The following is a 22,073-nucleotide window of genomic DNA, read 5'->3' on the forward strand; positions in this document are numbered from 1 at the left end:
TTCGATCCCTGGGTTGGGAAGATCCCCAGGAGATCTTGTGGCTCTCCCAGTATTCTTGCCTGGAGGATCCCATGGACAGAGGAGCCTGGTGGATTGCAGTCCGTGGAGCTGTAAAGAGTCAGATACGACTGAGTGACTAACACATTCACTTGCACTTTTTTCATGACTGTCCTACATAAATTACCAGTTAGGGCTGTTCTTGTGCAATGAACAGTTGACATACATAAAGAAGTCCCCTAGGAAAGCGGGGTGGCAGCATGTAAATCAACAAAGTTAGAACACACCCTCACACCATAAACAAACTCAGGATGGCTCAAAGGCTTAAATATAAGACATGACACCATAAAACTCCTGGGGCACAACAGAGGCAAAACATTCTCTGACAGCTGTCTTACCAATGCTTTCTTAGGTCTGTCTCTCAAGGCAATAAAAATAAAAGCAAAAATAAACCTAATGGACCTAATCAGACGTAAGATCTTGCACAGCAAAGGAAACCATAAACAAAATGAAAAGGCAACAGGTGGACAAAGTATGTGCAGTGAGGTGACCAACAAGGACAATTTCCAATATATACAAACAGCTCAGACAACTCAATAAAGAATCCCAATCAAAAAATGTTCAGAAGACCAAAATAGACATCTCTCCAAAGATGGCACAAAGACACATGAAAAGATGCTCAACACCACGGATTATTAGAGAAATGCAAATCAAGACTATAATGAGGTGCCATCTTTACCAGTCGGAATGGCCATTACCAAAAAGTCTACAGATAGTAAATGCTGGAGAGGGTGTGGAGAACAGGGAACCCGGTTGCACTGTTGGTCGGAACATAAGTTGGTACAGCCACTATGGAAAAGAGCAAGGAGGTTCCTTATAAAACAGAGAGTTGCCACGCGTGCATGCTCTGTCATGTCTGACTCTTTGCGACCCCATGTACCCACCCCGCCCCTGCCCCACCTGGCTCCTCTCTCCATGGAATTTTCCCAGGAAGAGTACTGGAGTGGGTTGCCATTTCCTCCTCCAGGGCATCTTCCCCACCCAGGGAGCAAACCAGTGTTTCTTGCACCTCCTGCATTGGCAGGCGATTTCTTTACCACTGAGCCACCTGGGAAGCCCACATGATCCAGCATTCCCACTCCTGGGCGTCTGTCTAGACAAAATTCTAATTAAGATATGTCACGCCAATATTCATAGCAGCACTTTTTACAAAAGCCAAGACATGGAAGCAACCTAAATGTCACTGGCAGATATACATAGCACTTCCAGATATACAAGCTGGATTTAGAAAAGGCAGAGGAACGAGAGATCAAATTGCCAACATCCACTCAGCTCAGTTCAGTTCAGTCACTTAGTCGTGTCTGACTCTTTGAGACCCCATGGACTGCATCACGCCAGGCTTCCCTGTCCATCACCAACTCCTGGAGTTCACTCAAACTCATGTCTATTGAGTCAGTGATGCCATCCAGCCATCTCATCCTCTGTCATCCCCTTCTCCTCCTGCCTTCAATCTTTCTCAGCATTAGGGTCTTTTCCAATGAGTCAGCTCTTCACATCAGGTAGCCAAAGTATTGGAGTTTCAGCTTCAACATCACTCCTTCCAATGAATATTCAGGACTGATTTCCTTTAGGAGGGATTGGTTGGATCTTCTTGCAGTCCAAGGGACTCTCAAGAGTCTTCTCCAACACCACAGTTCAAAAGCATCAATTCTTCTGTGCTCAGCTTTCTTTATAGTCCAACTCTCACATCCATACATGACCACTGGAAAAACCATAGCCTTGACTAGACGGACCTTTGTTGACAAAGTAACGTCTCTGCTTTTTAATATGCTGTCTAGGTTGGTCATAACTTTGCTTCCAAAGAGCAAGAATCTTTTAATTTCATAGCTGCAGTCACCATCTGCAGTGATTTTGGAGCCCAGAAAAATAAAGTTTCTCACTGTTTCCATTGTTTCCCCAACTACTCCTCAGTTCAATTCAGTTCAGTCGCTCAGTCATGTCCGACTCTTTGCGACCCCATGAATTGCAGCACGCCAGGCCTCCCTGTCCATCACCAACTCCCGGAGTTCACTCAAACTCACGTCCATCTACTCCTAGAAGTCCCTTAATCTATAACCTTTGCAATGATTCTGTTTCCCTAAGTGACAGATACACTGGCCTGGGCAGGGTTAGCAATCCTAAGCATATGTCCTGGTAAGTTCCAGTATAGTGGCTGAGTGTTCGGGTAGGTAAGAATCAGAGAAGAAACTCCTAGTGAGTGGAGAAACAAGGAGACAATAAAGAACAAGGAACAGAGGACTGGCCGACAGGCAGAAAGGCCATGTGGGAGAGAAGCAATTCTTCAGGGCAAGTGGGCAACCAGTGGAGCACAGACACAGCTGCAGCGCCTGCTGGCACCGTGGCCGGGCCCTGCGCTGAACGCTGCTGCCAGAAGTCAGCTTGAAACACACAGTTGTCGTATAAACACTTGATTCAACCTGAAAGCGTCCTACTCGATCATAGTTCGAGTACTTCAGAGACTTCAGGAATTTAGTCCAAAGATGTCGATTTCTGGTGATCTAATTTAATGTTGAGTTTGAGCTCAGAAAATCCACGTTCCTGGGCGTGCTCCTTTTGGAGCACACTGACCCATTGAGAACGATCCTGATAACAAAAATCAAGTATTTAGGGGATTCTTACTCTGCGCCATGCCCTGTGCTAAGAGCTTTACATGTATCATTGCAGTTAAGCCTCACAGCACCCTATGAAAAAGCTCATTCCATAAATTTAAAAAACTGAGGCCTGATGGAGTTAAAGGATCCATGCAGATGACACAACCAGAGGCGTCTGGTGCTGAATCCCACCCGGCGCACGTCTGAACGAAGCCAGAGCTCAGAGAGATGCGCACAGCCCTGTGTGCACAGCAGCCAAGACTTAGAAACAAGCGTCCATCAACAGGCGAGTGGATGAAGAACGATGTGGCACGTATACACAGTGGAATACCACTCAGCCATAAAAAAGAATGAGATAAACGCTATTAGCAGCAACATGGATGGACCTAGACGTTATCATACCAAGTGAACCAAGTCAGAGACTGCTGCCGCTACTGCTAAGTCACTTCCGTCGTGTCCGACTCTGTGCAACCCCATAGACGGAAGCCCCAGGCTCCCCTGTCCCTGGGATTCTCCAGGAAAGAATACTGGAGTGGGTTGCCATTTCCTTCTCCGATGCATGAAAGTGAAAGTGAAGTTGCTCAGTCGTGTCGGACTCTTAGCGACCCCATGGACTGCAGCCTAGGCTCCTCCATCCATGGGATTTTCCAGGCAAGAGTACTGGAGCGGGGTGCCATTGCCTTCTCCAAGTCAGAAAAGAGAAAGATAAATGCCATGTGACCTCACTTATATGTGGAATCTAAAATAGGACACAAAGGAATGTATTTATGAAACAGTCACAGACTGACCTGTGGTCGCCAAGGAAGGGGGTTGGGAGAGGGAGGATTGGGAGCTGAAGCTTAGCAGATGCACACGATTCAATACAGAATGGGGAAACAAGGTACTTCTGTATAGCACAGGGAACTATATTCAGTATCTTGTGATCAACCACAATGAAAAAGAATGTACGTGTATCATAACTGAATCACTTTGCCGTGCAGCAGAAACTAACACGACATTGTACATCCGCTTCCACGCTGAGATGCAGATGTTGATCTCACCTCCTCTGTAAAGAGCTCTCTCCTATACTTGGGCACGTGACTAATGGAATGCAAGTCCATGAAACCTTCTTGGCCTCTACTCTAAGCAGATGGGCGGCGTCCCACTTAACATCCTCTTGGAATGTAACTGCGCCGCAAGGAGAAGCTACAGGGAGGAGCAGCTTGCTGTCATGTGAGGGACCCATCTTAGGATTCCAGCCCAGGACACCCCTGAGAGGACCCCATGCCAGACAACGTATCACTTAGAGAAGAACCACCACCAGGGGAGACCAGCCCACATGCAAGAGTCAAGAAATAATTCAGTGGTGATTGTTTTAAGCTGCTAAGCTAGTAGATAAGCTTGATTTGAGAGAAAAAAAAAAGGTACCTGAAAGAGTTTAAAGGTTGGTATTTTACCTGTCAGTGCTAATGATTAGGAATAAATCCATATACATACATTATGCAAACCACCAGATATCTAACTGGCAATGTTCATGTGTTAGTCACCCAGTCATGTCAGTCTCTGTAACCCTAGGGACTGTAGCCCACCAGGCTCCTCTGTCGATGGAATTCCCAGGCAAGAGAGTGGGTAGCCATCCCCTTTTCCAGGGGATCTTCCCAACCCAGGGATCCAATATGGGTATCTCGCATTGCAGGCAGATTCTTTACTGTCTTAGCCACCAGCAAAAGTTCATATAAAACCAAATAATTTGATTTGTTGTTTAAAATGAAAGGCCACTTCATTTGGGAATTAAGATGGACTGCTGGAGAAATAGACACAGGCGAACAAACATGTGGATGCCAAGGAGGCAAGGATGGGTGGCGTGAACTGGGAGTTTGGCACTGACATATCTGCTGTGTGAAGTAGGTGACTAATGGAACCTCCTGTGTAGCACGGGGAACTCTATCCAGCGCTCTGTGGTGACCTAACTGGGAAGGAAATGCAAAGAGGAGGAGGTGCGTTACGTGTATGTAGAGCTGATTCATTTTACTGCACAGCAGAAACAAGCATGACATTGTAAAGCAGCTATACGCCGATAAAAATTAATTTTAAAGAAAGATGAACTGCTGGACAGCATGTAATAACAACATGCTGCTTTAAATCTTTTCCACTACTCAAAGTATGTACTTTAAAGCAATAGCCATTTGTTGTAATACGGCAAGGGACACACACTTGGTTCTTCTGAAAACTGGCCTGAGTTGTGAAAACAAAAATGTTAAATAAGGAGATCCAAGACACAGCCCTGTCTATAGCACTTAGTTCTGGGATTTTATCTCCAGGGCTCTGTTCCTTGTCTCCCTGCCTGACATGGGAACTGCACAAAATAAGCTGCTCTGGTACACAGGCACCTGGAATACAAACCAGGGCCATCAGGACGGGCACACAGGCCTCTGTCCAAACCATCAAAGTCCAAGGAATTAAAGACAAAAATTCTAAATTTATTTCAATCAGAAATGTCTGAGTCAACAATCAATAAAGTCTATAATTAATCTTAAAATGGACTTTTCTCAATTAAGTGAAACAGAAATTAAAACCTGTAACAGCACAATATCTACCCAAATCAGCTTGGTCTTCATCTAGGATATTACATTGGGAGTCTCAGAGCTGCCATTTATTGAGAATAAAACCAGACCACAGCTGTGAGAGGACATGCAGAAGACTGATGAGTCTGTGATTTAGAAGCGAGACCATCGTTTATTCCTTGAATTTTACCTTTAGTATGCTTCTATTAAAGCACATTAGATTTCTATACTCGAAATTACTCTGTGTTCCACGACACCACAGAAATGGATAAGACTTCTAAAATAAAGTTTAAGCAGCTGAGAAAACCATTCTGGAAATCAAAAATTGTCCTAGCTGTTGACAATACTCAAATTTGGATAATCAACCATTCGTGAAATTTCTTCACTAACCCTTTATTTGTTTAACCAACAGACACTGAGCCATGATACAGAGTGAGGTTTCAGAAATAAGAGGTTCTCCTGAAGCAGATCTGAATTTGGCATGACTAAGGATTTAGCATATTGAAAAGCAGAGACATTACTTTGCCAACAAAGGTCCATCTAGTCAAGGCTATGGTTTTTCCTGTGGTCATGTATGGATGCGAGAGTTGGACTGTGAAGAAGGCTGAGAGCCGAAGAATTGATGCTTTTGAACTGTGGTGTTGGAGAAGACTCTTGAGAGTCCCTTGGACTGCAAGGAGATGCAACCAGTCCATTCTGAAGGACATCAGCCCTGGGATTTCTTTGGAAGGAATGATGCTAAAGCTGAAAATCCAGTACTTTGGCCACCTCATGCGAAGAGTTGACTCATTGGAAAAGACTCTGATGCTGGGGGGGATTGGGAGCAGGAGGAGAAGGGGACGACAGAGGATGAGATGGCTGGATGGCATCACCGACTCGATGGACGTGAGTTTGAGTGAACTCCAGGAGTTGGTGATGGACAGGGAGGCCTGGCGTGCTGCGATTCATGGGTCGCAAAGAGTCGGACACGACTGAGTGAGTGAACTGAACTGAACTGTACTGAACTGAAGGATTTATAGAGAAAGACACCCAGATATGGCAAAAGGGTGGCAGTGGACAGGCCAGGCGGGGAAGTCTTCATGGGGGAATAATTTTTTTTTTTTTTTTGGTTCGATCTTACAGTCTGGGACTTACAATATTTCAACTTAGGATTTTTCACTTTCACAGTGGTGTATGAAAGCAATGTGCATCCAGAAGTCATACTTCAAATTCTGAATTTGATCTCTTCCTGGGCTCCATCATGAAGCTCCTAGTCGGCCACGTGGTCATGAGGGTAAACAACTGGTACATTTCCAACCATTCTGCACTCACACAGCCATTCTGGTTCTTACTCTCTGTATAAAATTTAAGAAGCTGCACGAGACAGTCAATGCTTTATTATAAAATAGGCTTTGTGTTCAATGATCTTGCCTGGCTGTAGACTGACGGAAGTGTTCTGAGCTCATTTGAGAGAGGCAAGGCTAAGCAATGATGCTCAGTAGGCTTGGTGTATTCAGTGCATAAATATCAACTTATGATATTTAGAATTTTACAATGGGTTTATTGGAAGATAACCCTATCATAAGTTGAGGAAGATCTGTATTCTTAAAGGATAAATAGCTTGGTCTTGAAAAGCTAAGACATTCTGAGGAAAGAGAACACCACACACAAGGAAAATCACCTAAAGTAGCATGGGAAATGGAAGATGAACACAAAAGGGAGTGGAGTCGAGGTAGGAAGGGGAAAGAGAGAAACTGAGACAGAGGCAGAGAAACACGGGACACGCAGCAGGCAGAAAAGCAGAGGACGTGAGAACACACTTTCCAAGCACTAACTAGTGGAATCCTTGGAAGAATGGCTCTTCATTGATGGGTTACCTACCCCAGATTATCCTTACATCAGTTCAGTTCACTTCAGTCACTCAGTCATGTCCGACTCTGCAATCCCATGGAATGCAGTACGCCAGGCCTCCCTGTCCATCACCAACTCCCAGAGTTTACTCAAACTCTTGTCCATTGAGTCGGTGATGCCATCCAGCCATCTCATCCTCTGTCGTCCCCTTCTCCTCCCACCTTCAATTTTTCCCAGCATCAGGGTCTTTTCAAATGAGTCAGTTCTTTGCATCAGGTGGTCAAAGTATTTGAGTTTCAGCTTCAGCATCAGTCCTTCCAATGAATATTCAGGACTGATTTCCTTTAGGATGGACCGGTTGGATCTCCTTGCAGTCCAAGGAATTCTCAAGAGTCTTCTCCAACACCACATTTCAAAAGCATCAATTCTTTGGCGCTCAGCTTTCTTTATGGTCCAACTTTCATATCCATACGTTAGAAAAACCATAGCTTTGACTAGACAGACCTTTGTTGGCAAAGTAATGTCGCTGCTTTCTAATAAGCTGTCTAGGGTCATAACTTTTCTTCCAAGGAGCAAGTGTTTTTTAATTTCATGGCTGAAGTCACCAGCTGCAGTGATTTTGGAGCCCAGAAAAATAAAGTTTCTGTTTCCCCATCTATTTGCCATGAAATGATGGGACCAGATGCCATGATCTTCGTTTTCTGAATGTTGAGCTTTAAGCCAACTTTTTCACTCTCCTCTTTTACTTTCATCAAGAGACTCTTTAGTTCTTCTTCACTTTCTGCCATAAGGGTGGTGTCATCTGCATATCTGAGGTTATTGATATTTCTCCCGGCAATCTTGATTCCAGCTTGTGCTTCACCCAGTCCAGCATTTCTCATGATGTACTCTGCATATAAGTTAAATAAGCAGGGTGACAATATACAGCCTTGATGTACTCCTTTCCCGACTTAGAACCAGTCTGTTGTTCCACGTCCAGTTCTAACTGTTGCTTCTTGACCTGCATACAGATTTCTCTAGTTAGAAGATTCAAAAACAAGATTTGGTTACGGTTTGCTGAGACAATGGTGAACAGTTTTGCTAAAAACCCAAAGCCTTTACCGAGACTAGTTCAGTTGTGGGAAGAAATACACACCAAGACTTCTAATTAAATAGGAAAGACAAATTAATGACATTTATAATTTATTCTTACAATATAGGGTTAGTACCAATGCCACAATTTTAAGTCTGAGACTGTGCCACTGTTTTCTTTTGCAAACTCCTTAAAATAAGAAATCACATTAGAATACCTGTCTTAGAAGTGCTACAAGATAAACCAGAACTTTATATTATTAGTTACTATATCATTTGAAAACCCATGGCACATAGAGACAAACTTTCCTCTAGAAAGTAGATCATATTTATTTGTTTTTGTCTGTTTTAATGTGCCATAAAGATCAGGAATTGGAGAGTTCTTTTTCCCAGCAGTCGTTAAGTGTTCGTGGATCACCTCAACACTCTGAAAAGGATGACACCCAATAAAAGTGTGGCAGTTAATAACCTTCTTTCTTTTCATGTTTTGGAAAGTACAAGATAATTCCAATGGCATAAATTAAAAAGTAATATTGAAACAGAGGCAAGTCATAAAATGTGTTCAATCAAAAGGCCTGGCTAGAACAACAGAAAGAGTAGCTCGCACTGTCTGTCAGTTGCGCTGAGCCAGGACGGAGGAACCGGGGTGTAAACAAGGCGGGGTGACGTGCGGAGGGCGGCTGAACAGACAGACGTGAAGATGGAACTGCAATGGGTAGCATGGTCGTTTGGAAAAAGTGAGTTAAGGGAGAAGGAAGAGCCAAAGACCATTTCCAGAATTCCATCTGGATGACCGCCAAAGAGAAGTCACTTAAACTTCAAGTCAGATCTCGTTCCTTTCCTTCTTCAGTACCACGCTACTGGCCCTCAATTCTGACGCTATCTCCTAATACTGCCCTGGCGCTCACTCGGCACCAGCCCGCTTGCTATTCCTAACACACTCCAAACATCCTCGGGCTTTGACGCTGGCTCTTCTTCTTGCCGGGGGTGGTCCTTCCTCTAATATCTGGATGACTAGCTCCCTTCCCTCCTCCAGGTGTCTACTTACGTGTCAACTCCTCAGGACGATCTATATTCACTACTCTTTATAAACGGTATTAATGACTACCCCTCCCCCAACATTTTCAATCACCCTTTCCCTGCTTTATTTTTCATAGCCCTTATTTTACAATAGTATTTCATTTACTCTTCTATATTATACTTATTTTCTATTGTCTTTCTGAGACTGAGAATAGAAGAGCAGAGATTTGGAAGAGAAGATAATTCATTTTTAAATCAAATTGTGGTGTCCATAGGCATTTAGATAGAAATATTCAGTATGCAGGTGGGTATTCCGATCTGGAATGGAGCTCGGTAGAGATTTATGGAGCTATGAGTTAAAAGTCATCAACACACACACAGTAGTTTAAGTCACGGGTATAGATAAGACCAGGACTTCCCAGGTGGCTCAGGGCTAAAGAATCTGCCTGCCAATGCAGGAAATGTGGGTTAGATCCCTGAGTCAGGAAGATCCCCTGGAGGAGGAAATGGCAACCCACTCCAGTATTCTTGCCAAGATTATCCTATGGGCAGAGGAGCCTGGTGGGCTACAGTCCATGGGGTTGCAAAGAGTTGGACATGACTGTGCACACACGCACGCATAGAAAAGATCACTCACAAGAGCGTGTGTTATTCCAGTAAGAGTTCTTGAGTGTAAGCAAAAAAACACTCAGTTACCTTAATAAGAAAGGGACTTTGCTTCTAGCAAGGACTCACAAACTTGTCACCTTTATACCACTTAGTCAAAGACCAGAGGTAAACACCAAGTTTGCTAAGAGTCTGTCGTTCACCTATGTCCTGTCCATCAGTGTGTAATGAAGGGATATCCTCTTTACCCAGATGTTCCTCATCACTCATGGCATGGGGACGTCCCCAAGCAAGAAGGAGGTTTGAAGGCCGAAAGGCCACATGAGCCCCACACCTGTCCATCCCAAAGTATAGCATGAAGAGAGAAAAAACAGGGATGGCCAAGGATGAAAATGTAGTGCTCTCTACATTGTAAAATGTGGGTAGTAGCATAAAAGCCAATGATGAAATCTTAGAACGATCCACAGAATAGAAAGTGAAAGGGAAAAGGGGTTTACAGATAGCAAAAGAAATAACTAAGTAGCAGTCAGACAGCCAACAAACACATGAAAGAATGCTCAGCATCACCAATTATTAGAGAAATGCAAATCAAAGCCACAATAGGGCCTCATCTCACACTGCTCATAATGGCCATTATCAAAAAATCTACAAATGATAAATGCTGGGGAGGGTATGGAGAAAAGGGAGCCCTCCTGTACTGTTGGTGGAAATGTAAATTGGTACAGCCACTATGATAGAGGTATGGAGAACAGTATAGGGGTTCCTTTAAAAGCTAAAAATACAGCTAGCATATGACCCAGCAATACCACTCCAGGTATATATCCTGAGAAAACTAGAATTCGAAAGGATGCATGCACCTCAGTGTTCATGGCAGCACTATTTACAATAGCTAGGACATGGAAGCAACCTAAATGTCCATCAACAGCGGGATGGATAAAGAGGAAGTGGTCCACATACACAGTGGAATATTACTCAGCCGTAAAATGGAACCAACCAGTGCCATTTGCAGAGATGTGTATAGACCTACAGATTGTTACACAGACTGAAATAATTCAGAAAGAGAAAGACAAATCATTAATATCACTTACATGTAGAATCTAGAAAACCGGTACGGATGAACTTATTTGCAAAGCAGAAAGAGAGTCACAGATGTAGAGAGCAAACTTCAGATACCAAAGGGGGAAAGGGGAGGGTGGAATGAACTGGGGCAGTGGGATTGACGTGTACACACTACTATATATAAAATAGCTAGCTAGTGAGAGCCTCCCGCACAGCATGGGGAGCTCTATGCAGCGCTCTGTGTGACCCAAATGGGAATGAAATCCAAAACAGAGGGGATATATGTATGTGTGTAACTGGCTCACTTTGCTGCAGCAGAAACGAATATAATATCGTATAGCAGCAACTATACTCCAATAAACATCAATAAAATATAAAATGAACATCAAGGGCAGCCTTTAAAAGTTGTCCCAGAGACTCCCAAGGTAAAACAGCAGATTGAAGCCAGAACCCAGCCCCTTGCCCACTTCAAACCTAACAAAATGAATGGCAGACTGGTGTTAGGACCAGCACACTCGAGGGAAGGAACACAGCTTCAAAGCTACATTGGAAATAGTGACTGGACAAAGAGAAATAAAAGATTCTAGGAGCTGGGGTATGCGTCTGCCACCCGCTCTCTCACCCCCAGTTCCTCACCCCGCACCTCCAGGAACCAGTGGGACAAAGGTGAGATGACAGAGTCCTGGGCAAAGTTCACTAATGTCTTCAGAGAGGCGAGAGGTGAATGTACAGGGTGAGATAGCAGCCAGAGCAATATCCAGGGACGCCTTGTTACGAGAATCTTCTTCACCATAAGTTCACCGTTTTCTTCTTTCTAGCCAAAAGAGAGCAAGCAAATGAAGATTCTACTCAAAATATATAAATTGCATCAAAACAGCTTTTTAAGATAAATAATCCAATAGGAAAATGGGTAATACAAAAAAATGTCTCAAAAGAGAGGAAACAAAAATTATAAATACATAAAAGATGCTAAACTTCATTAGTAATCAGTAAAATGCATTAACACCATGTGATGAAGAATCTTCCTGCAATGCAGGAGACGCAGGGGACCTGGTTCGATCCCTGGGTTGGGAAGATCCCCTGGAGAAGGGCATGGCAACCCACTCCAGTATTCTCACCTGGAAAATTCCACAGACAGAGGAGCCTGGAGAGATACAGTCCATAGAGTTGCAAAGAATTAGACAGGACTGAAGTGACTTAGCCTGGCACATATGAGTTAATAACATAAAGCACTTAAAGTAATGCAGAGTACATCATGAGCCTTCAGGTGAGCTGGGTTTATTTTATTTCAGTTTATTAACACCACAGTGAGAGTTTATTTTACACCCAACAAACTGGTAAACACTAAAGCGTGTGGCACATGCAGTACCTGAGAAGCGGATACAAAGGAGTTTATTCATAAAACAGAAACAGACCCACAGATTAAAAGACGGAATTGATGGCTGCCGGGCAGTGAAGGGGTAGGTAGGGAGTTTGGGATCATGATATGTACACACTGTTACATTTAAAATGGAAAACCAATAAGACCCTCCTGTAGAGCATGGGGAACTCTGCTCACTGTTGTGTGGCAGCCTGGATGGGAGAGAGTCTGGGGGAGAGTGGACCCATGCATATGTATGGATGAGCCCCTGTGCGGTCTACCAGAAACTACCACAGCATTATTCATCGCCTACACTCCAGTATAAAATAAAATGCTTTTAAAAATGCAGTTAATAAGCATGGGTAAGGATGTGAAGGAATGGGGGTTCTCATAAACTGCCAGTGGGGGCAGACATTATAAGCCCTGGAAAGCAATTCAGCTTTGCTGTGGGTTGGAGGAACTAACCCCACATTTGGGTGTGCTGCTCTGACCCTTTTACCAAATAATACTTAGGCTACTACTTTTGATGGGGGCCCAGAATGAAAGAAGTCTCTGCAGCAGCCATTGTGGAAAACTGGAGTTTCATCAAAAACAGAACTACAATATGATGCAGTAATTCCATTTCTGGATATTTATCCAGAGATAACAAAACACTAAAAGATTTATGCAACCCCATGTTCATTGCAGCATTATTCACAATAGCCAAGATATGGAAGCAACCCACGTGCCTATAGATACATGAGTGAATAAAGAAGATGCGAAATATATATGCGTATACACAAAGATTATTCAGCCATAGAGAAAGAGTGAAACCTTGTTGATGACAACATGAATGAACTTTGAGTGCTAAATGAAATGTCAGACAGAAAAAGACAAATACTTCATGACCTCATTTATATGTGGAATCTAAAAATCAAGACAAAAGCAAAAATGAACTCAGATACAAGCAGGTGGCTGTCAGAGGCAAGGGGAATTGGAGGAACAAGTTGCCAACTTTCAGTTTTAAAATAGTCCTGGAATGTAGTGACAGGATGGTGACTGCAGTTAAATAAAAAGGAAAAAAACATTTAAAAAAAGAAAAATAGTAGTCAGCAATTCAATTCCAAATGCCACAGTGAGTTCAAGTAAGATAAAAATGAGGACATAATTATTGTCTTAGAAATGATTCAGTGAAATAAACTCAGAGATCAAAATTCAGTGGTCCAAGAAATAAAAAGGATGTAACATGCAAACAGGGAATACAGGCAATCAAGAATCATTGCTCTAAGATCATAATTATATGCCTTAGCATTTCTACTTCTTGAAACAGATGCAAAGTAAATAAGCATGTATGCATGCAAAGAGCTAGCCACCTGAAGTACGTTTTATATGCTGTTTATATTAGTTAAAAAGATAATAATGTGACATATATTCAAAGTTAGGGGATTGATTATACATACATATTAAGGTAAATGGAATATTGCACAACCATTTAAATAATGGGTAAGAATAAACTTATTCATGCAGAAATCTGTGCCTGATTCACTTTTAGATTGATAAAGTCTGAAATATTACATATGTTAGGATTTTGGTTTTAGAAAAAATTAATTTATGAAAAGAAAGAGATATAGATAGTTTAAGATAGAGATATAGACAGTTTAAGATAGACATATAGACAGACAGTTTAAGATGCTTTGGGCTATGAATAACAGAATAACAAATTCATAGAGGATTAAATATGACCATTTCTTATCCATATGGAGAGGGTCTTTCAATTGGGCAATAGCAGGCTGCTCAATGGTTAATTCAGTTGCTCAGAAATAGGGTCAAGGAGGTTTCTAGCTGTCACCTTGATCCTGAAGCTCATTATGATCAATTACAGCTTAAAATCTATCGACCCTTCTCTCTTCAAGGGTATTTCTGAAAGAAGGGTTTTGCCCACACTATGTCAAATCGACATCTCTCATCACTGTCATCAGTCTACCTCAGTGACTCTTTCCCTTAGATGTGTGAGATGGAGACACACTTCTCAGAAAAGATGAGCGGCCCGACTCTAGAGCATAGGTGCCTTGGGATGGAGCGAATGTCTGAGTCCTCCCAAACGTCTTGTGTTGAAGCCCTCGCACGCCCTCCGTATGATGGTACTCGCGCCAGGGCGGGGGGCGGTGGGGTGGAATAGGAGGTAATTAGGTTTAGATGAGGCATGAGAATGGCACTCCCATGATGGAATTAGTGTTCCTGTAAGAAAAAAAGAGAGACCACAGTCCTCTCTCCCCACTTACATGGCCCCACCATCCTCCAGGTTAGGACACACCAGGAAGGCCGCCGTCTGCAAGCCCTGGAGAGCGCCTTTACCAGGACCCGACTCTGCCAGCACCTTCATCGTGGACTTTTCACAGTTCTCACAGCCTCTAGAACTGCGAGAAATCAACGTTTATTGTTTCAACCACCCAGCCTATGGTATTTTGTTTTGGTAGCCTGAGATGACTAAAGATATGTCTAATTAACAACTCTTTTAATTATACGTCAGGATGTCACAAATTTCAGGAAATAGAATGCATAAAAACATACAATAATATATTTCAGTAATATAAAAGCTTTAAATTTTTCTTTAAATTTTTGCCTTCTCTACATTAAACTCTAAATGAATGATTCATGTTTCTTATAGCATGTCTCATTTTTATAAATCAAGAACTCATTAGCAGAATTTTGCATTAATTTAATTTCTGCTTTTATTTGACCAATAAAAATGCAAATTAATGTTCAAAATGTTCTTGGCTAGCTATAGAGAAACTAATTTATGTATACCTTAAATTACAAAGCAGCAGTGAATTAGAGGATCAAAAGAAAGAAAAACGGTGATAACATTTTCATGCAAAAGTTGAATACCCAAAGTCAAGTTGGAAAAATTAAAATATTGTATTTTATATTTATTTCCTTATTATTGACTAGATTATCATTATTTAAAAATACATCCTGTGTATAAGAAATAAAACCAGTAATACTGAGCATATACTTGCATATTTGCTGCTTATATTTCTCTTAACTCCACAAAAAGTTTGACAACTATTAAAGAATAACATTAAAATAATTTAGAAAAACAAGAGCCACTGATGAAAAGGTGGAGATAATGCTACTGAAAAAATTTCATTAAGGATAGTTTTTGAGACTGAGCAATAAGTGAAGCTCTGAGCTTCAGCCAGGACACAACAGACGCCTATGAATTAAGACACCGTCTTTATCTAAGGCACTAAGTGTGTGTAGCAAGATTGCGTAGAATTGAGTATTGTTGTCATGGAAAGAAAATGTTCTCTTGTCTGGGAGCCGCCCCCAGTTGGATAATTATGTTTTATGCCAATTTTTCAACAAACCAGGCAACCCTGGAATGAAACTATGGAGCTCTTAGGGTTTCTTTTTTCTCTGACTCCCTTTTGAACACCTTCATGAACTCAGGACTTGGTCCTCTCAAGTTAAACGTTTAATAAAGTTCCGCACATGATACAGTGGCTTTCAAACTGATTGAGGGCTTCGTATGGGGCCTCTGACAGCTCGGTTCTTTTCATATGTATTGATTATTTATTTGGCTGCACCAGGTCTTGCTTGCAACATGCAGGATCTCTTAGTTGCAGCACGTGGGGTCTAGTTCCCTGACCAGGGATCGAACCTGGGCCCCTGCATTAGGAGCACAGAGTCTAAAGAAAATGCATTTAAAACAAAAAAAAAAGACCCTGTAGTTAATTCCACCACACAGAATTAACCCCTGTCAACATCAAATATCTTTCCTTTCATAATTTTTTTTCTGGACATGCATGAGGAAAGGATAGGATTTAACATACAAATTTACAAAATTGAGAGTGCTTTTTTCTACCTGTGTGTGGGGACATGCTCAGTTGTGTCTGACTCTTTGCAACCCTGTGGACTGTAGTCCGCCAGGCTCCTCTCTCCATGAAATTCTCTAGGCAAGAATGCTGGAGTGGGTTGCCATTTCCTACTCCTACTCTTGTGTCTCTTGCTTTTGCAGGAGGATTCTTTACCGCTGAGCCACTGAAGAAGATACTGGAGCATCTTAACGTCATACTCTTGGGAAATGAGATTATCAATGGCTGTAAAATGTTTCACTGGGTCGTCCCTGACTTAAAAGATTTTTCAACTTTGTGAATGGTGCGGGAAGGACACACATTAAGTAGGAACCCTACTTCCGAATTTGAATGCTGATGTTCTCCTGATCGGCTGTCCAGTGCTGTCTGTGATGCGGGGCAGTGACAGGCAGCCACGGGTCCCCGTCAGCCGCACCGTCAGAAGTGTGCACAGCTGACACGCAACCTTTCTGAACCCATACTACCATTCTGTTTTTCCCTTTCACTGCGGCATTCAATAAATTACATGAGATCTTCAACACCTTACTATAAAATGCGCTTTGTACTAGATTTTGTCCAACTACAAGTTTAAGGGAGTGTTCTGAGCTTGTTTAAGGTGGGCAAGGCTAAACTATGATAATCAGTAGGTCAAGTGTATTAGATACATTTTGACTTAATGAAATTTTCAATTTACACTAGTGGGTTTACAACTCATCCTTAAGTCAAGGAATGCCTATATGTGAATATGCTACACAATTTTATTTTTGCTGAAACTATCATTATTGAAATTTGGTTTGCTTTGGATGGAGGGAGATTTGTGTTTGTTAGTTAGATCAGGAAAGTCTTAAAAGGTTGGAGAGGGTGACCTATGTGTGAAAAAATAGATCAAGATAAGTCTGCCCATTACAGAGGTCTTAATGTAGGTGTGTGTGTTAGTCACTCAGACGTGTCCAACTCTCTGTGACCCCATGGACTCTAGCCCACCACACTCCTCTGTCCATGGGATCCTCCAGGCAAGAAGACTGGAGTGGGTTGCCACTCCCTTCTCCCTAATGTAGGCTCCAAAATCACTACAGATGGTGACTGCAGCCATGAAATTAAAAGACACTTACTCCTTGGAAGGAAGGTTATAACCAACCTAGATAGCATAGTCAAAAGCAGAGACATTACTTTGCCAACAAAGGTTCATCTAGTCAAGGCTATGGTTTTTCCTGTGGTCATGTATGGATGCGAGAGTTGGACTGTGAAGAAGGCTGAGCGCCGAAGAATTGATGCTTTTGAACTGTGGTGTTGGAGAAGACTCTTGAGAGTCCCTTGGACTGCAAGGAGATGCAACCAGTCCATTCTGAAGGAGATCAGCCCTGGGATTTCTTTGGAAGGAATGATGCTAAAGCTGAAACTCCAGTACTTTGGCCACCTCATGCGAAGAGTTGACTCATTGGAAAAGACTCTGATGCTGGGAGGGATTGGGGGCAGGAGGAGAAGGGGACGATAGAGGATGAGATGGCTGATGGCATCACTGACTCGATGGACGTGAGTCTGACTGAACTCAACGTGCATAAGCTGAGCACTGAAGTTGAGAGTTTTTGTTTCCTATGCAGAAAGGAGATTCTGAGGTTGGGTGGCACCTCGGATGACCTTTACAGGGCGCTGGGTTCGGGGAACCTTGGCTGAGGAAGTTGGGAGGGCGGCCGGGAAATGCATCAGTGGCAGGCACACCACCCTTGTCAGCATGACTCGGAGCTCTCGGGTCAGTCAGAGACTCTGAATTACAGGCTGGCATTTCCTCCATGCTGGGTTATTACAGTATTTGCTTTGCCAAAACAAGAAAACCGAGGAAACACCAAGGAAAGAAAATTGCAAACAAATTTTTCTAATCCCTTGGAAACATTTATTGAATACCACCTGGGCTAAACTGATCTTCAATATCAAGAAAAAACAAAGATAAAAGATTATCCTAGATAATATAAAAATTATCAAGTTTGCAGGGACAGGGGAGCCTGGTGGGCTGCCATCTATGGGGTTGCACAGAATCAGACATGACTGAAGTGACTTAGCAGCAGCAGCAGCAGCAGCAGACCACAGCTCCGTAACAACCTAGAGTGATGGGAAGGGGTGGGAGGTGGGAGGTGGGAGGGAGGTTCAAGACGGAGGGGACAAATGTATGTCTGAGTCTTTGCAACGCGATGGACTGCAGCCTGCCAGGCTCCTCTGCCCATGAAATTCTCCAGGCAAGAGTACCGGAATGGGCTGCCATGCCCTCCTCCAGGGGAATCTTCCCAGCCTGGGATCGAACCTGGGTCTTCTGCCTGCCTGGATTCTTTACCACTAGCGCCACCTAGGAATCCCAGGGACAGACGGATACCTATGGCTGATTCATGTTGATGTATGGCAGAAACCAACACAACATTGTAAAACAATTATCCTTCAGTTACAAGTAATTTTTTTTTTTTAAGTCATCGAGTTTAAACCAATGAAAGGAATCAGGGAAAGGTGACATCAAATGAAGATGACAGTAAGCTGTTCCAGAAATCAGAGGGGAAGCAGGTAAAGGAGGTGGCAGACTCAGTGGGAACATGACCAGAGGGAGAGACTCAAGACAATTGCAGCGCTCCTCTTACAGGATACAGTAAATATTACATGCGGACTCCCTGTCCATGTGTTAAATGGAGTAGTCGTTATGCAATCTTAGCTGCAGTGCCCAATGGTGGGTGCAAGTCCCCCCACCTCATAAGCTCCGGTGATGAACCCGGCTCTCTCCACCCACTATTTATTCCTTTATGTGTATGATTGATATGAAGACATGGAAAAGCAGCTCATTCCTTACCTTTCTTAAATTTGCCAATAAATTACATCATGGAGCTAGGGAAATGGGATAAAGAGTTTCTGAAAGCAGTTTTTTGCTTTTTTTCTTTAACTAAAGCAGCACCAGCTGAAAAAAATTAATAAATGATGAGATAAGTCTAACTAGAAGGAAAGGAGAACAGCATTCTAGGCTGGGAAATTAGGATGAATAAATTAACTTAGCCTAGAATAAACTTTCTTATGAGCCGGGGACATTGAGAATAAACATAATGATTGAAAGAAAGGCTCCACAGGGAGACACGGAAAACTGGTAGAAAATAAGTAACAGACACCATACACTTTAAAAACAGGAAGATTGAAATGTACCTTAAAGGCAATAAAGAGCTTTTCGCATGTTGTTGAGCAATAGTGAGGTTATGCTGGCAGTATTTTAGCCCAGGAAGTGTGTATAGGGAAGATTTGGAGAATCACCAGGAACCTTCAACAGGAGTGCAGCTGAGAACGGATATTGGTGTTATTTGGAAAACTGGCAGAGAGGAGATAGAAAAGAGAAAAAATAGTAAGTTACTTCAAAGTAGGAAAAGATAAAACTTTGATTACATTTTCAAAATCAAGATGCAAACCAAATTACTCCCCCGTTTCTAACCTAGGATATGACTAACGTGTTAACTGCCAGTAAGTGCGGGGAAAAACTGTCTTCCCATCACATACAACACAAAGTCGAACTTTCGGGGCCCAAATCCAACAGATCCCCTCACAGTGTATTATTCCAAAGATTCAACAGTATGTATTTAGCTGTTGCTCTGTGCTCAGCCTGTGCTCACTGCAGGTCTACAATATGGATTCAGGCTTGGTTTCAGTCTCAAATGTCCTACTCCTTGGTATTTGGTGTCCCGATTTATATACCAAGAGACAGTATACACTATTGTCACTGGTTTTTACCCCACCATATGTTCACCTTCCTCTGTCCATTCATAGCAAATCCATCAATATGCACTCTTTGCCACCCCTATGGATGGTAGCTTGTCAGGCTCCTCTGTCCAGGCAAGAATACTGGGGTGGGTTGTCATTCCCTTCTGCAGGGGATCTTCCCGACCCAGGGATCGAACCCAGGTCTGCATTGCACACGGATTCTTTACCATCTGAGCTGCCAGGGAAGCCCTAATATGCATCAAGTGAAAGTGAAGTGTTGCTCAGTCGTGTCCAGCTCTGTGACCCCATGAACTATCCAGTCCATGGAATTCTCCAGTCCAGAACACTGGAGTGGGGAGCCTTTCCCTTCTCCAGCAGATCTTCCCAACCCAGGGGTCAAACCCAGGTCTCCCACACTGCAGGTGGATACTTCACCAGCTGAGCCACCAGGGAAGCCCAATATGCACAGATCCCACCAATATTATGAAGGGCACCATAAATGCTTTAGCTCCATGTCTCTCTCCTTTCTTATCCACAGCGTATCTGCTTTTCTCATCCTAGCACACAAACTAATACCTACACTGTCCCATAATATTCTAGTGTTAATAATTTCATCCTCCTCTTTCAATTGGATTGAGATGCCATTGAAGACAGAACTCTACATTCTCTTTTGAGACAGTCAGTGCTGGACAAACTAGATATACTACCTACTACTGATAAATTATTAGGGAAATGCATAGCCAAAAATAAATTCCAAAATTTGCTTTACTTTATTCTCTCATATCACAAAGAATGAGTGTTTGCAATATAATTGAAAATTAAAACAGCAAAATACCAAACCAAAAAAAAATGTATTTGGGATTTTTCTAGTCTGGAAAGACATAAATCTTCTCAATCCTCTTTTAGAGTTTTCTTTAAAGCCATTAAATCTACAAAAGGACAGCTCATTTTAAAAGGATAAACTGTCATTAACACTAAAGCTTCCTGGAGTGACGTCAGCGGCATGGCGGAAGGAATTGTTCCCTCTGTTTGTCCCCTTCGGTCTACAACCAGTAAAGCATCCACAGCTCAGTAAAGGCGGCTCTGCCCAGGGCAGCAGGATGCTGGAGAACGTCACCCGCCTAAAGTTAGGCAGCAAAGCCCAGTGAGCGGCAGAGGCCCTGCCTGCCGAGCCCAGCCTTCCAGCCAGGGCAGCCCCCAGCCCAGAGACCCTCCGAGCACAGGGGAGCTGTCCTCCCGGGGCAGCGGTACCCCTTGTTAACTGGGCCGCGGAGGCAGTGGGGCCTGGGACTCTGTCCCTCCAGATGCGGAGGTGCTCGTGACTCGAGCCTCTCGTCCCCCACCCCAGCCTGCAGTGGCAGAGCCCATGAATCTCACAACGAGGGTCACGGCAGAGGCACCCGGGCGTGCCTGCCCTCCGCCTGCAAGATGCACAGCCTGCATGCACCTCACGGGATCCCGGGTGTGAGACCACGACCCAGGTGCCCCAGGAGGCCGCACCAGCGAGGCACCAGCAAAGCCCAAGAAGAGCTAACGGGACTTGGGAGATGCTGCGGACAGAGGCAGCAGAGGCCGGAAGGCGCCCACTCTCAAATGTAAGCAGAGGCAGCTCAGGTTGCTGTTTAGTCGCTCAGTCTGTCGGACTCTGAGACTCCGTGAACTACAGCCCATCAGACTCCTCTGTCCACGGGATTCTCCAGGCAGTGCTGGAGTGGGTTGCCATTTCCTTCTCCAGGGGATCTCCCCAACCCAGGGATTGAACCCTGTCTCCTGCATTGGCAGCTCAAGTTAAGAGAGACCAAAAGCCTGTAGAGCCACTTACTAGGAAACAAACGAAAGGTGTTTCATTCCTTACCTACTGAATCATTTTAAGCCCGTAGAACGGTGTTTGCTACTTCAGATGAACCAGCAGGGGAACAACCCATCAAGCAACTTGAACCACAGCAACGCTGTACCACAAAAAGGAAATGACAATCCCACAGAAACCAAACCTAAGTCGAAGAAATTCAACAACCTACAAGAAAACTCAGAAAAAATATTTAATGAGCTAGGAGTAAATTAATAAGCAGAAAGAATACTTTACCAAAGAGACTGAAATTCTTAAAAAAAAAAAAAAAAAAGCAGCGGGGGAGAAGAAGTTCTAAAAAAGAAGCAAGCAAATTCTGGAGCTGAAGAACTCAATAAACAAAATGAAGAATGCATTTGAAAACCTTGGAAATGAAGCAGACCATATAGAAGAATTGGTGAGGCTGAAGGTAGAAAACTAGAAATGATACAAATAGAAGAAAGAGAGAGAAGATTTTAGAAATGAGGCAATATTATAAGAGCTATCCAACTCTTACAGGAAAACCAGCATTAGAGTCAAGGGTATCCCAGCAGGAGA

At 43.2% G+C, this 22,073-nt stretch overlaps 1 long non-coding RNA gene across 1 annotated transcript; it reads left to right on the forward strand.

Moving 5' to 3' along the window:
• The first annotated feature begins 11,534 nt into the window (after positions 1-11,534).
• On the forward strand, positions 11,535-16,508 carry LOC123331260. The gene is made up of 2 exons (XR_006547818.2): positions 11,535-14,576; positions 16,138-16,508. It is a non-coding gene; the product is annotated as an uncharacterized LOC123331260 (long non-coding RNA).
• Positions 16,509-22,073: the final 5,565 nt, after the last annotated feature.

Source organism: Bubalus bubalis, chromosome 22 (genome assembly GCF_019923935.1).
Source record: "Bubalus bubalis isolate 160015118507 breed Murrah chromosome 22, NDDB_SH_1, whole genome shotgun sequence".
Classification (NCBI taxonomy): Eukaryota; Metazoa; Chordata; class Mammalia; order Artiodactyla; family Bovidae; genus Bubalus; species Bubalus bubalis.